The 14,784-nt window shown below is 47.6% G+C and overlaps 1 pseudogene; it reads right to left on the minus strand.

Annotated features, from left to right (window-relative positions):
• Nucleotides 1-8,361, minus strand: part of LOC121551909 — a 19,625-nt pseudogene extending 11,264 nt beyond the window's left edge.
• Nucleotides 8,362-14,784: the final 6,423 nt, after the last annotated feature.

Consider the following 14,784-nt stretch of genomic DNA (forward strand, 5'->3'; position numbering starts at 1 on the left):
CCATTCTCAGACTTTCTCCTTCCCACCTTCAACAACCTGTTTGCTCTCTGAACTGCCTTATATTGGTTGTGTCGCATCATTTGAAACAGGTTAAATCAATTTTGAGTGGTTGTGTTCAATCAATGACATGTGTTCTCTATCTGTATTTGATTGTTGCCACTTGTGTTTACCAGTATGGATGACATGTGCATTAGAGTGCAGAATGTGTTTTGAGAATGAGAATGTGTTTAGAGTTTTGCTGAAAAGTCTAAGTGAGATCTGCAAATTGTGTTTTACCAGTGTGAAATGGTTTAAGGTATTGACAACAGACTGCATAATTAGCTAAAAGAGTCCAGGCAACTGAGAATTTTGTTCAGCCAATGGGTTTTAGTGTTTTAGCAATTGAGAAAAACTGTAAATGCTTTGAGAGCTCACTGGTATTAGTGTGTGATGTTTGGCTGTGGCTTAGCCCCTGGTGTGAGATAGAGAGGGAGGGATGGGGGGAGAGAAAGGGATAGAGAGAGAGGGATGGATGTGGAGAGAGCAGATAAGAGGAGGACAGAGACTGAGGGACCCACACCACTAGCCTCACATTACCCTTTCATTGTCTCTGAGACAGAGGAAAGAGAGACAGAGAGAAAGAGAGAGAGAGAGTGTGAGAGAGATGGGCAGAGAGAGAGAGAGGGAGAGAGAGAGAGAGAGAGAGAGAGAGAGAGAGAGAGAGAGAGAGAGAGAGAGAGAGAGAGAGAGAGAGAGAGAGAGAGAGAGAGAGAGGAGAGAGAGAGAGAGAGAGAGAGAGAGAGAGAGAGAGAGAGAGAGAGAGAGAGAGAGAGAGCGTAGATGAATGCTGTAAGAGGCCCAGCATGTGTTGTTTATGAGTCTGCCATTCTTTTAATTGACTAAAAAATATGAACTCTAATGTATGTGTCCCTCCGGTACCTTCTCTACCAACTACGAATCAATGGCACTCCTGCCCTACACATCCCTACACATCCCTACACATCCATAGACACCACTACACCCCCCTACACATCCCTACACACCCCTACACATCCCTAGACACCCCTACACATCCTTACACATCCATATACACCCCTACACCCCCCTACACACCCCTACACATCCATATACACCCTACACATCCTTACACACCCCTACACATCCTTAGACACCCATAGACACCCCTTACACATCCCTAGACATCCCTACACACCTTTACACTCCCCTAAACAACCCTATAACCCCTACACATCCCTACACACCTCTACACACCTTTACACACCCCTACACATTCCTAGACATCCCTACACATCTCTACACACCCCTACACATTCCTACACACCTTTACACACCCCTACACAACCCTATACACACCTACACACATCCCTACACACCTCTACACACCTTTACACACCCCTACACATTCCTAGACATCCCTACACATCTCTACACACCCCTACACATTCCTACACACCTTTACACCCCCCATACACACCCCTAAAACAACCCTATACACACCTACACACATCCCTACACACCTCTACACACCTTTACACACCCCTAAACATCCCTAGACACCCCTAGACACCCCTACACATCCCTAAACACCTTTACACACCCCTACACACCCATAAGCAACCCTATACACACCTATACACATCCCTACACACCTTTACACACCCCTACACAACCCTAGACAACCCTACACCCCCTACACATCCCTACACACCTTTACACACCCCTACACAACCCTAGACAACCCTACACCCCCTACACATCCCTACACACCTTTACACACCCCTACACAAACCTAGACAACCTACACCCCCTACACATCCCTACACACCGTTACACACCCCTACACAACCCTAGATAACCCTACACCCCTACACATCCCTACACACCTTTACACACCCCTACACAACCCTAGACAACCCACACCCCCTACACATCCCTACACACCTTTACACTCCCCCTACACAACCCTAGACAACCCTACACCCCCTAACACATCCCTAACACACCTTTACACACCCCTACACAACCCTAGACAACCCTACACCCCCCACATCCCTACACACCTTACACACCCCTACACAACCCTAGACAACCCTAGACAACCCTACACCCCCTACACAACCCTAGACAACCATAGACAACCCTACACCCCCTACACAACCCTAGACAACCCTACACCCCCTACACAACCCTAGACAACCCTACACCCCCTACACATCCCTACACACCTTTACACACCCCTACACAACCCTAGACAACCCTACACCCCCTACACATCCCTACACACCTTTACACACCCCTACACAACCCTAGACAACCCTACACCCCCTACACATCCCTACACACCTTTACACACCCCTACACAACCCTAGACAACCCTACACCCCTACACATCCCTACACACCTTTACACACCCCTACACAACCCTAGACAACCCTACACCCCCTAACATCCCTACACACCTTTACACACCCCTACACAACCCTAGACAACCTACACCCTACACACCCCTACACAACCCTAGACAACCCTACACCCCCTACACATCCCTAGACAACCCTACACCCCCTACACAACCCTACACACCTTTACACACCCCCTACACAACCCTAGACAACCCTACACCCCCCTACACATCCCTACACACCTTTACACACCCCTACACAACCCTAGACAACCCTACACCCCCTACACACACCCCTACACAACCCTAGACAACCCTACACCCCCTACAAAACCCTAGACAACCCTACACCCCCTACACAACCCTAGACAACCCTACACACCCGTAAACATCCCTTTCTCTCTGAAGGGCCATGATAACTAGAGGAGATTAACCAATACAATAGTGCTGTAGCTATAGTCTGTATGGGATGGGTGAGTGGGACTCTCCATCATGTTGATGGTGTTTGTGCATTTTGTGTTGTGTTGTCTGTGTGTGTGTGTTGTGTGTGTATGTGTGTGTATGTGTGTGTGTGTGTGTGTGTGTGTGTGTGTGTGTGTGTGTGTGTGTGTATCCTGGTGATGGGTTTATGGATGGGACAGCAACATACTATCACCAACACTGGCAATAGCAATATAAATCACACTGTAGGGTTCCTGTAGCCCAGAGAGAGAGAGAGAGAGAGAGAGAGAGAGAGAGAGAGAGAGAGAGAGAGAGAGAGAGAGAGAGAGAGAGAGAGAGAGAGAGAGATTGAGGGGAGGGATAGAGGGGGAGGTAGAAGGAGAGAGAGGAGAAAGAGAGAGAGAGAGAGAGAGAGAGAGAGAGAGAGAGAGAGAGAGAGAGAGACGGAGCGGATACAGAGAGGGCTGTGGGTTTCTAAGTAGATTAATAATAATATGCAGTATCTTATAGAGCTATGGATAAGCATGGGTCTGCATCAGAAGATACTGAAGAATAACATTAGGAAAAGATAGAAGAGTGCACGGAAATACACACCATCAACAACACACACCTTTTAGTAAGTAAGACTTGTCCAAATTTCCCTCAAGTGTGTGTGTGTATGCTTGAATGCCTGACTGTTATTGCTTTGCATTGCATCATATATCAAAGTCTAGATGTGTAATCTGATGTTGAATCTACAGTCTCTCACCGTATAGGCTTTGTTTGACAGAGACTGTGTTTGGAGTTTGACTGAAACTTTGTCTACACCCCCCATGGGAACACACAATGGTACGGCCGCATGACCCGGCACCATCTGGCTCATAATAGAGCCATGGCGCTCCTACCACCGGAAGGGAGATTAAAACAATGTCGCACCCCTAATGGCCCCATTCACTACATAGTACACTACTTTGAACAGAGCCTTATGGGGCAATACAGGGAAGAGGGCATCATTTGGGATGCAGCCACTGTGCTGGAGAACTGAACAGATAGAAACACAGCTACATGTCAGCGTGAGAAGAAATTAACCCTTTCATTGCAAATCACATCTTCTCCCAGTTGCAATTAGATGAATGGGTTTTGTCAGCTCACACAGTGATACTGCTGATGTGGGACATGGCCTTACGGGACACAAAATGGCAGCCATGTATCACCCAGGTGGGCCATTGCGATGTTGAGCTTCATTCAGACTTAAGCTCTGACTGGGTTAAAGTTCCTTTTACAACAAACTTAGGATCAGCTCTCTGGACAAGCTTCTTTTTTGGGTTCTGACAGAAGAACTAAGCTCATGAGGCATTTATAAGTTATATTCCTCAAGAATCAATGGGTACATATTAAAAATGTATAAATCCAAAGATGGATATCGCAACTGCAGATTGCCCTTTTAAGAGAACCAGCCATATAGTTAAAATTTCTGAGTTTGTAAAGTGAAGAAATAGCCTAAGCACTGTAAAACATAGAAGAGTTCAGCACCATGGACAGTGGATGTAACTGTGAGTGTATAAAGGCCAGTCCACTACGACGTAAAACACACACACACAGATGGTCTCAAGATATAGACCTTTGACCTCTAGGTCTACTCAACCTCTCTGTCACAACTGTTGTTTACCCACAATGCAAAGGGACAAGGACCCCTGAGGAATGTAACACTTTTCAAAAAGATTAACCATATCCCTCATCTCTCATCCTCCCTTGAGGCGTGTGTGTGTGCATATTTACATGTGTGTGTGTGTGTGTGTGTGTGTGTGTTTATGTGCATGTGTGTGTGTTTATGTATGTGTGTGTGTGTGTGTGTGTGTGTGTGTGTGTGTGTGTGTGTGTGTGTGTGTGTGTGTGTGTGTGTGTGTGTGTGTGTGTGTGTGTGTGTGTGTGTACACACATTGTGCCAGACTGTTTCGTTTGCACTGTCTCCTAGCAGTATACTGTATCTATACTGTACTGTCTCCTAGCAGTATACTGTATCTATACTGTACTGTCTCCTAGCAGTATACTGTATCTATACTGTACTGTCTCCTAGCAGTATACTGTATCTATACTCTACTGTTTCCTAGCAGTATACTGTATCTATACTATACTGTCTCCTAGCAGTATACTGTATCTATACTATACTGTCTCCTAGCAGTATACTGTATCTATACTCTACTGTTTCCTAGCAGTATACTGTATCTATACTGTACTGTCTCCTAGAGTATACTGTATCTATACTGTACTGTCTCCTAGCAGTATACTGTATCTATACTCTACTTTTCCTAGCAGTATACTGTATCTATACTATACTGTCTCCTAGCAGTATACTGTATCTATACTGTACTGTCTCCTTAGCAGTATACTGTATCTATACTATACTGTCCCCTAGCAGTATACTGTATCTATACTATACTGTCTCCTTAGCAGTATACTGTATCTATACTATACTGTTTCTAGCAGTATACTGTATCTATACTATACTGTCTCCTAGCAGTATACTGTATCTATACTGTACTGTCTCCTAGCAGCATACTGTATCTATACTGTACTGTCTCCCTAGCAGTATACTGTATCTATACTATACTGTCTCCTAGCAGTTATACTGTATCTATACTATACTGTCTCTAGCAGTATACTGTATCTATACTATACTGTTTCCTAGCAGTATACTGTATCTATACTATACTGTCTCCTAGCAGTATACTGTATCTATACTATACTGTCTCCCTAGCAGTATACTGTATCTATACTATACTGTCTCCTAGCAGTATACTGTATCTATACTCTACTGTTTCCTAGCAGTATACTGTATCTATACTGTACTGTCTCCTAGCAGTATACTGTATCTATACTGTACTGTCTCCTAGCAGTATACTGTATCTATACTCTACTGTTTCCTAGCAGTATACTGTATCTATACTATACTGTCTCCTAGCAGTATACTGTATCTATACTATACTGTCTCCTAGCAGTATACTGTATCTATACTATACTGTCTCCTAGCAGTATACTGTATCTATATACTATACTGTCTCCTAGCAGTATACTGTATCTATACTATACTGTCTCCTAGCAGTATACTGTATCTATACTATACTGTCTCCTAGCAGTGTACTGTATCTATACTGTACTGTCTCCTAGCAATATACGCATCTATACTATACTGTCTCCTAGCAATATACTGTATCTATACTGTACTGTCTCCTAGCAGTATACTGTATCTATACTGTACCGTCTCCTAGCAGTATACTGTATCTATACTATACTGTCTCCTAGCAGTATACTGTATCTATACTATACTGTCTCCTAGCAGTATACTGTATCTATACTATACTGTCTCCTAGCAGTGTACTGTATCTATACTATACTGTCTCCTAGCAGTATACTGTATCTATACTGTACTGTCTCCTAGCAATATACTGTATCTATACTGTACTGTCTCCTAGCAGTATACTGTATCTATACTGTACTGTCTCCTAGCAGTATACTGTATCTATACTATACTGTCTCCTAGCAGTATACTGTATCTATACTATACTGTCCCTAGCAGTATACTGTATCTATACTATACTGTCTCCTAGCAGTGTACTGTATCTATACTATACTGTCTCCTAGCAGTATACTGTATCTATACTGTACTGTCTCCCTAGCAATATACTGTATCTATACTGTACTGTCTCCTAGCAGTATACTGTATCTATACTGTACTGTCTCCTAGCAGTATACTGTATCTATACTGTACTGTCTCCTAGCAGTATACTGTATCTATACTATACTGTCTCCTAGCAGTATACTGTATCTATACTATACTGTCTCCTAGCAGTATACTGTATCTATACTGTACTGTTTCCTAGCAGTATACTGTATCTATACTATACTGTCTCCTAGCAGTATACTGTATCTATACTGTACTGTTTCCTAGCAGTATACTGTATCTATACTGTACTGTTTCCTAGCAGTATACTGTATCTATACTGTACTGTTTCCTAGCAGTATACTGTATCTATACTATACTGTTTCCTAGCAGTATACTGTATCTCGGGTCAGAATGTTATTTGACTCCTGATGGTTTGAGGTCAGCGGTTTGGCACAGAGAGCTGGGGGCAGACTGTGGTACACACACAGGTACACACACACAAGCAGGCAAGCACGCACGCAAACAAACACACACAGTGGCTGTGTTGACAGTGAGGATTTATGTCTGGTCGTTGCAGCGACTCCATTTCCCAGAATAGAGTGGTGTAAAGGCTTGGGGGTTAGCAGATTCATACACACATACACACACACACACACACACACACACACACACACACACACACATCCTCAACCGCACTTCATCTATCTGTTACTGTGTGTTACAATATATCATATCCCATCTATCAGTTAGTTTGTGTTACAATATATAATATCCTTTCTATCTGTTACTGTGTGTTACAATATATCATATCCAATCTATCTGTTACTGTGTGTTACAATATATCATATCCAATCTATCTGTTACTGTGTGTAATACAGTCTACTACACTATAGAAGAACGATAGATAACACACACACAGATAACGCTGAGTGGACTCAATAGAGAAGTGAACTGAGCCCAACCCCTCCATATTGTCACATGGGCCTGATATAAACTATGCAGACAATGTGTAGCACTGTCTTTATGTAACGCATGGCTTGAGTCAAGCAACACAACAGTAGGTAGACTAATTTTTAACTTAGGATCGGCAATAGCTGTATGCTGCCTTTTAATTGTTGATTTGTTAGTTTGTTATTGTTTTTGTTTTGTAATCAAGGGGGACGAGTCCTTCACTCGACCCAGGATGGCGCTACACACCCACCCGTTAAATAAATCATTTTCTGTAGCTTGTATAGCCTACATAACATTTGCTTCACTTGATCTAACGGATAAACCTAACGGTTTATTGGCACTGCATTGGTGGGAGAGAATGGGACGGTTCTGTCTAACGGTTCACGGTGTCCCGTTTGAAATCAAATCAATAAGGTCTATCTGATTGCAAAGTGGACACTGCCTGGTAGGCTACACGTCAAGCTGGCTATATAGAACAACAATCCATTCACAGAGAAAAGGATTTCACTCAAACCGCTGTATATTAGGCCCTGCAGTTTCTGTAGCGTTGACTATGAAGCGCATCGTATCCCTTATGCCTACCTTCAATAGTGGCGTCGCCGACCGACAACCACAACAGCCACAACACTGCAACCGCAAACTTCATGCTCCTTCTTCGCGCGGCTCCAGTTACACGTTCCCGTTCAGGTCGTCTTCAATGTGCGTTATATCATCTTCTGCGTACACAAATCCGTCCGTAGCACTTCGCAGGTGAACAATAATCAGTCGGTCGGTAGCCTAGACTGGTATAACTACGGGACGCGCGTTGCCCGCTTCGGAACGATGTAATTACTAAATTATGAAGGAAGTACGGGAAGAAAACGACGCTATTGTTGCTCCATTTTGTCCGACAACGACTGTTTTACCGGGGCAGGACTTCTTATTTGTGAGTTTCCCTAAGGGTTTCCATTTGTGTCCCGGGTGGATGCTCGAGCAAGCCGACCTAGTGCACGCGCTCAAAATCCGGTGTTCGGTAGGGGGGCTGGCCAGCGGCGGATGAGGGAGGAGAGACGGCGGAATGTGATGGAGACAGGGGGAGCGGGTGGCGTATGTGTGTTCTATAATAACGGAGGAATATGGCGGTACCGGGGTAGAATGGAGATCTTAGTCCTCCGGGGTAGACTATCACGCACTAGCCTACAATCTATAAAGAAAAGGATCCTGGAGTATAATTTAAGGGTTCTTCAAATTGAAACTGTGGGGGAACCCCTATAAGTTATTTGAAGGACCCTTTAAAAAGGTTCTTCAAAGAACCCCTTTCAATGGATCCCCGAAGAACCTTTTGAAGAACCTTTTGGGGTTCATTTTTTAACTACCCCCCTCCCCTGTTATTATTAGTATTAATAATAATAATAATAATACACATAACAATAACAACAATAACACAATATTTTAGTTCTCAGTGTTTCATATGATTTCAGTGACAAAGCAGAATAAAAAAATCCAAATATGAGGTTAACTCCCAGCAGAGCACCAAGTCCAATGGGTATATCCTCTGGCGTGTTGATGGTAATGTGTTGATGTTCTCCGTATTCATAGCCAGAATGATTTTGCAGTGCATGGTGATCGAACAGGTTTCCTGTTATATTCCTCAGAGGTGTAGGGAGGGTGAAGTCTGTGAATAAAAAAAAGAGTAATTATACAGATGATTAGCAAAACATGCACACAGCAGTATTCATACCTGTAACGATCCCGGCAGTCTGAGTCGGGTCCTGTCTGTGGACTAGTTTTTTCTGCTCGGGATCTCCAGTTTCCCGAGGGTTCTGGAACGCTCCGGGGAGCTCTCTTGATTTCCGCACCTGCATCCCATCAGCAATCTGCACACCTGGTTCTGATCATCACCCTTCTTAGGCTCTGGCCTAACATCCATTCCCTGCCGGATCGTTAGCCATGAACAGTAGGTTTATCAGAGTATCAGTCTTAGAGCGTCTAGCGTTAGTTTTGTTGTTTTGCACCTTGTTGGTTTGTTGTTTACTTACCTCCGTTTTGTTCCATCTGCAGTCACTCGTCCGGAACCTTCATCCAACCTCTGCCTGGTGGTCGGCGGCTGCCGAGCCATGATTGGATCAACCACTACACCCCTAACAACTAATCAACGCCGCCCGCTCTGTTCCTGGATGATTCAGCATCACTCTTGAATTTGTAAATAAACACTCACCTTCGTTTCAACTTACCTTGTCCTGGTCTGCTTCTGGGTTCTGGCTTAGTAACTCGTGACAGAACGATCCGGCCAGTAATGAACCCAGCGGACCTGGACTCTGTTCGCCATGCCATTACCCATCAGGAGAAGATGTTGGGCCATCATAGCACGGAGCTACAGGAGATCGCGTTGGCAGTTCGGAACCTTTCTACCGGTCTGACGGAGGTCCAGAACCAGCGCAAGTTTCAGGTGGAGGATCCACTACCGGTTTCACCCATCTCGCCTGCCGCGTCTGAAGCGGTGTCCTTCCGTGAGCCCAAGGTTCCGGCGCTGGATAAATATGAGGGGGAGCTGGGAAGATGCCGTTCTTTCCTTATGCAGTGTGGGTTAGTGTTCGAGCTACAGCCCTACTCTTATGCCACAGACAAGGCTAGGATAGCCTTTGTGATTGAGTTGCTGCGTGGTCGAGCGCTGGAGTGGGCTTCAGCCGTTTGGGAACGACAAGACCCCTGCATGGCTTCATACCAGGGGTTCACGGCCGAGATGAGGAAGCTCTTCGACCATTCCGTCCGAGGGAGGGACGCAGCTAGGCGCCTGTTTTCGCTCCACCAAGGAACTGCTTAGCGTGGCCGACTTCGTGATCGAGTTCAAGACGTTGGCTGTGGAGAGTGGGTGGAATGAGGAGTCTCTGCAAGCGGCCTTTTACCAGGGTCTGTCGGAGCAGCTCAAGGATGAGCTGATCTCCTATCCGGAGCCTAGTGACCTGGACAGCTTGGTAGCCTTGTCTATTCGGGTGGATAATCGAGTCCGAGAGCGAAGGAGGGAGAAGCAATGGGGTCCGTCCAGTCGATCAGCTTCTCAGTTCCCAGTCGGGTCGGGTGGTGGACCAGAACACGTCGATCATTCTCCACCACAAAGGATTAGTGGAGAGGTCCTCTCTCCCGATTCTGAACCCATGCAAGTGGGGCGGCACGGGTTAACCAAGGAGGAGCGTCAACATAGACGTAAGACCAACTGCTGCCTCTACTGTGGTAGCTCGGGACATTACATCTCCACTTGTTCCCGGCGGTCGTCAAACTGCCCGGCTCGCTAAAGTTGGGAGGACTTTTAGCGAGCCAGTTTCAACCTCTCAGTACCTCTGTCAGACCCCGTTTCCCGGCTACCCTTGTGAACAGGAATCAGACCTTAGCGATTAACGCTTTATCGATTCAGGTGCCGATGGAAGCTTTCTTGATGCCGCAGTTGGTGGAACAGCTGGGGCTTTCCAAGGAGCAATTGCCGGAAGCCATTAGGCGACCACTCTGAACGGCAGTAGTCTGGCACGTATCACGATGAGGACTGAACCGGTTAAGATGCTGTTGTCGGGAATCATTCGGAGATGATTTCATTCTTCATTCTGCCGTCTTCCCATGTTCCTCTGGTCCTTGGATACCCCTGGCTGAAGGAACACAATCCCACGTTCGATTGGGTGACGGGCAAGGTAACGAGTTGGAGCCTTGATTGTCATGCTAACTGTCTCAAGACTGCCTGTCCCCATTCGGTTCCCAGTCAGGTGATTGAGGCTAAACCCCCCAGATTTGTCCCTGGTTCCCGAGACATATCACGATTTGGGGGAAGTGTTCAGTAAGCAGAAGGCTCTGTCACTCCCTCCCCCACCGACCAATGATTGTGCCATCAACCTGTTCCCTGGAGCTGTCTACCCCAAGGGAAGGTTATACAGTATCTCCCGCCCTGAACGTGAGGCTTTGGAGACCTACATCAAGGAGTCCCTAGCTGCTGGTCTCGTTCGTCCCTCGTCATCACCCCTGGGGGCAGGATTCTTCTTTGTGGGTAAGAAGGATGGCTCTCTTCGACCGTGTATTGATTATCGGGGGTTGAATGACATCACGGTCAAGAACAAGTATCCCCTGCCCTTGATGAGTTCTGCCTTCGACTCCCTTACAGGGTGCTACGGTGTTCACCAAGCTAGACCTACGCAATGCGTATCACATGGTCCGGATCAGAGAGGGAGACGAGTGGTTGACGGGTTTCAATACACCCGATGGGTCACTTCGAGTATCAGGTGATGCCGTTTGGACTGACCAATGCTCCAGCGGTATTCCAGAGTATGGTGAAATCGACGTCCTGAGAGATATGATCGGTCTCTTTGTGTTTGTTTACCTGGATGACATTCTGATCTTCTCGAAGGGAACCTTCCGACCACGTCCAGCATGTCCGGCAGGTTCTGCAGCGATTGTTGGAGAATCGCCTGTTCGTGAAGGCCGAGAAGTGCGAGTTTCACGCCCACACGACATCCTTTCTCGGGTACATCATCTCCAGGGGAGAGATTAGGATGGACCAGGAGAAGGTTAGAGCGGTTCTGGAATGGGCCCAGCCCGGTACGAGATTGCAGCTCCAGAGATTTTTTGGGGTTTGCGAATTTCTACCGCAGATTCATCCGGGATTACAGCCGTGTGGCCGCTCCGTTAACTGCCTTGACTTCCAGTATCAGGAGCTTCAAGTGGAATCCGGAGGCGGATCGAGCGTTTCTGGATTTGAAGAGGCGATTCACCAACGCACCGATTCTCTCTCAACCGGACACGGCCCGTCAGTTCGTCGTTGAAGTGGACGCGCGTCTGATGTGGGAGTTGGCGCCATCCTGTCGCAGCGATGCTCCACGGACAGTAAACTCCATCCCTGCGCCTACTACTCTCGTCGCCTTTCGCCTGCGGAGAGGAATTACGATGTGGGTAACCGGGAGCTTCTCGCGGTGAAACTTGCCTTGGAGGAGTGGCGCCACTGGTTGGAGGCGGAGCAACCGTTTATTGTCTGGACTGACCACAAGAATCTTGCTTTACGTGCAATCGGCTAGACGTCTCAACTCCCCGTCAGGCCAGGTGGTCGTTGTTTTTCGGACGATTCAATTTTTTCCCTGACGTTCCGACCTGGATCTAAGAACGGCAAGGCGGACGCCTTGTCTCGGATGTTCTCCAAGACGGAGGAGGGTGGGTCCAAGACCGAGACAATTCTCCCCCGGAACTGCGTCGTGGGAGCTGTTAGGTGGAAGATTGAGGAGGAGGTGATGGCGGCTCTTCGGACGCAGCCCGGTCCCGTAACGGTCCACCCGGTCGGTTGTTTGTGCCTGAGTCGGTTCAGCTCTGCGGTCCTCAAATGGTCCCACGCCAGCAAGATGGCTTGTCACCCCTGGCGTGGCTCGGACGATGGCGTTTCTTCGCAGACGTTTTTGGTGGCCTGCCATGGCCGAGGATACTCGGGGTTATGTTGCAGCCTGTCCAGTGTGTGCGCAGAATAAGGGTACCAATCGGCCCAGCTCTGGACTACTTCACCCCCTTCCTATTCCCCGCGACCATGGTCGCATCTGGCCCTGGACTTTGTCACTGGGTTGCCCGCTTCTGAGGGGAACACGGTCGTTCTGACTATCGTGGACAGATTCAGCAAGTTCGCCCACTTTGTGCCAATTGCCAAGCTTCCCTCTGCCTCGGAGACGTCCGAGATCCTGGTTAGGGAGGTTTTCAGGGTCCACGGGTTGCCCAGTGATATCGTTTCCGACCGTGGCCCTCAGTTTACCTCTGCTGTCTGGAAGTCCTTCTGTTTGGCCATTGGAGCTACAGTCAGTCTCACATCTGGTTTTCACCCCCAATCTAATGGTCAGGCGGAGAGAGCCAACCAGAAGATGGAATCCACGCTACGCTGCCTGGCCTTTTCCAACCCCACCTCCTGGGTCTCTCAGTTGCCTTGGGTTGAGTATGCCCACAATACTCTCCCTACATCTGCCACTGGGATGTCTCCCCTTCCAGTGCCTGTATGGCTACCAACCTCCCTTGTTCCCTTCTCAGGAGAAGGAGCTCTCAGTGCCTTCTGTTCAGGCCCATATTAAATCGTTGCCACCGGACCTGGCATCGGGCCAGAAAGGCACTCCCTAGAGTTTCGACCGGTATCAGCTCCAGGCGAATCGTCGCGGATCCCCGCTCCCACCTACACCATCGGAGATAGGGTCTGGTTGGCCACACGGGATCTTCCTTTACGGACTGAGTCTAGGAAGTTGTTACCGAAGTTCATTGGTCCGTTTGTGGTGGAGAAGGTGATCAACCCGGTGGCAGTTCGACTCAAACTCCCGAGGACGCTCAGAGTCCATCCCACCTTTCATGTCTCCTGCCTCAAGCCTGTTTTCCTCAGTCCTCTGTTGCCTCCTCCGCCTCCTCCTCCTCCTCCTCGGATGATCGGAGGTGGTCCTGCCCACGGTGCGACGCATCATGGATTCCAGACGGCGGGGCCGGGGTTTCCAGTATCTCGTGGACTGGGAGGGGTATGGTCCTGAAGAGAGGAGTTGGATTCCGCGGCGACAGATCCTAGATGCTGACCTCATCCGTGACTTCTACCGCCTCCATCCTGGCGCTCCGGGAGTCCGCCCGGTGGCGTTCGTCGGAGGGGGGGTACTGTAACGATCCCGGCAGTCTGAGTCGGGTCCTGTCTGTGGACTAGTTTTTTCTGCTCGGGATCTCAGTTTCCCGAGGGTTCTGGAACGCTCCGGGGAGCTCTCTTGATTTCCGCACCTGCATCCCATCAGCAATCTGCACACCTGGTTCTGATCATCACCCTTCTTAGGCTCTGGCCTAACATCCATTCCCTGCCGGATCGTTAGCCATGAACAGTAGGTTTATCAGAGTATCAGTCTTAGAGCGTCTAGCGTTAGTTTTGTTGTTTTGCACCTTGTTGGTTTGTTGTTTACTTACCTCCGTTTTGTTCCATCTGCAGTCACTCGTCCGGAACCTTCATCCAACCTCTGCCTGGTGGTCGGCGGCTGCCGAGGCCATGATTGGATCAACCACTACACCCCTAACAACTAATCAACGCCGCCCGCTCTGTTCCCTGGATGATTCAGCATCACTCTTGAATTTGTAAATAAACACTCACCTTCGTTTCAACTTACCTTGTCCTGGTCTGCTTCTGGGTTCTGGCTTAGTAACTCGTGACAATACCGTGGTTTATGTGGTGAATGTGAATGAAACACATTGTTTTCAGAAGGGTTTTCATAAACATACCTTGTCCATAATGTAGAGGCCTATGGGATATTCATTGAAGAGGTAAGGGAGGAGGATGGTAAATGTGATCTGCATAACATACCAATACCAATTGACATACCTTTGTATGCCTCCTCGTCTGTATACC

This window comes from Coregonus clupeaformis, chromosome 35, assembly GCF_020615455.1.
Source record: "Coregonus clupeaformis isolate EN_2021a chromosome 35, ASM2061545v1, whole genome shotgun sequence".
In the NCBI taxonomy this organism is placed as follows: domain Eukaryota; kingdom Metazoa; phylum Chordata; class Actinopteri; order Salmoniformes; family Salmonidae; genus Coregonus; species Coregonus clupeaformis.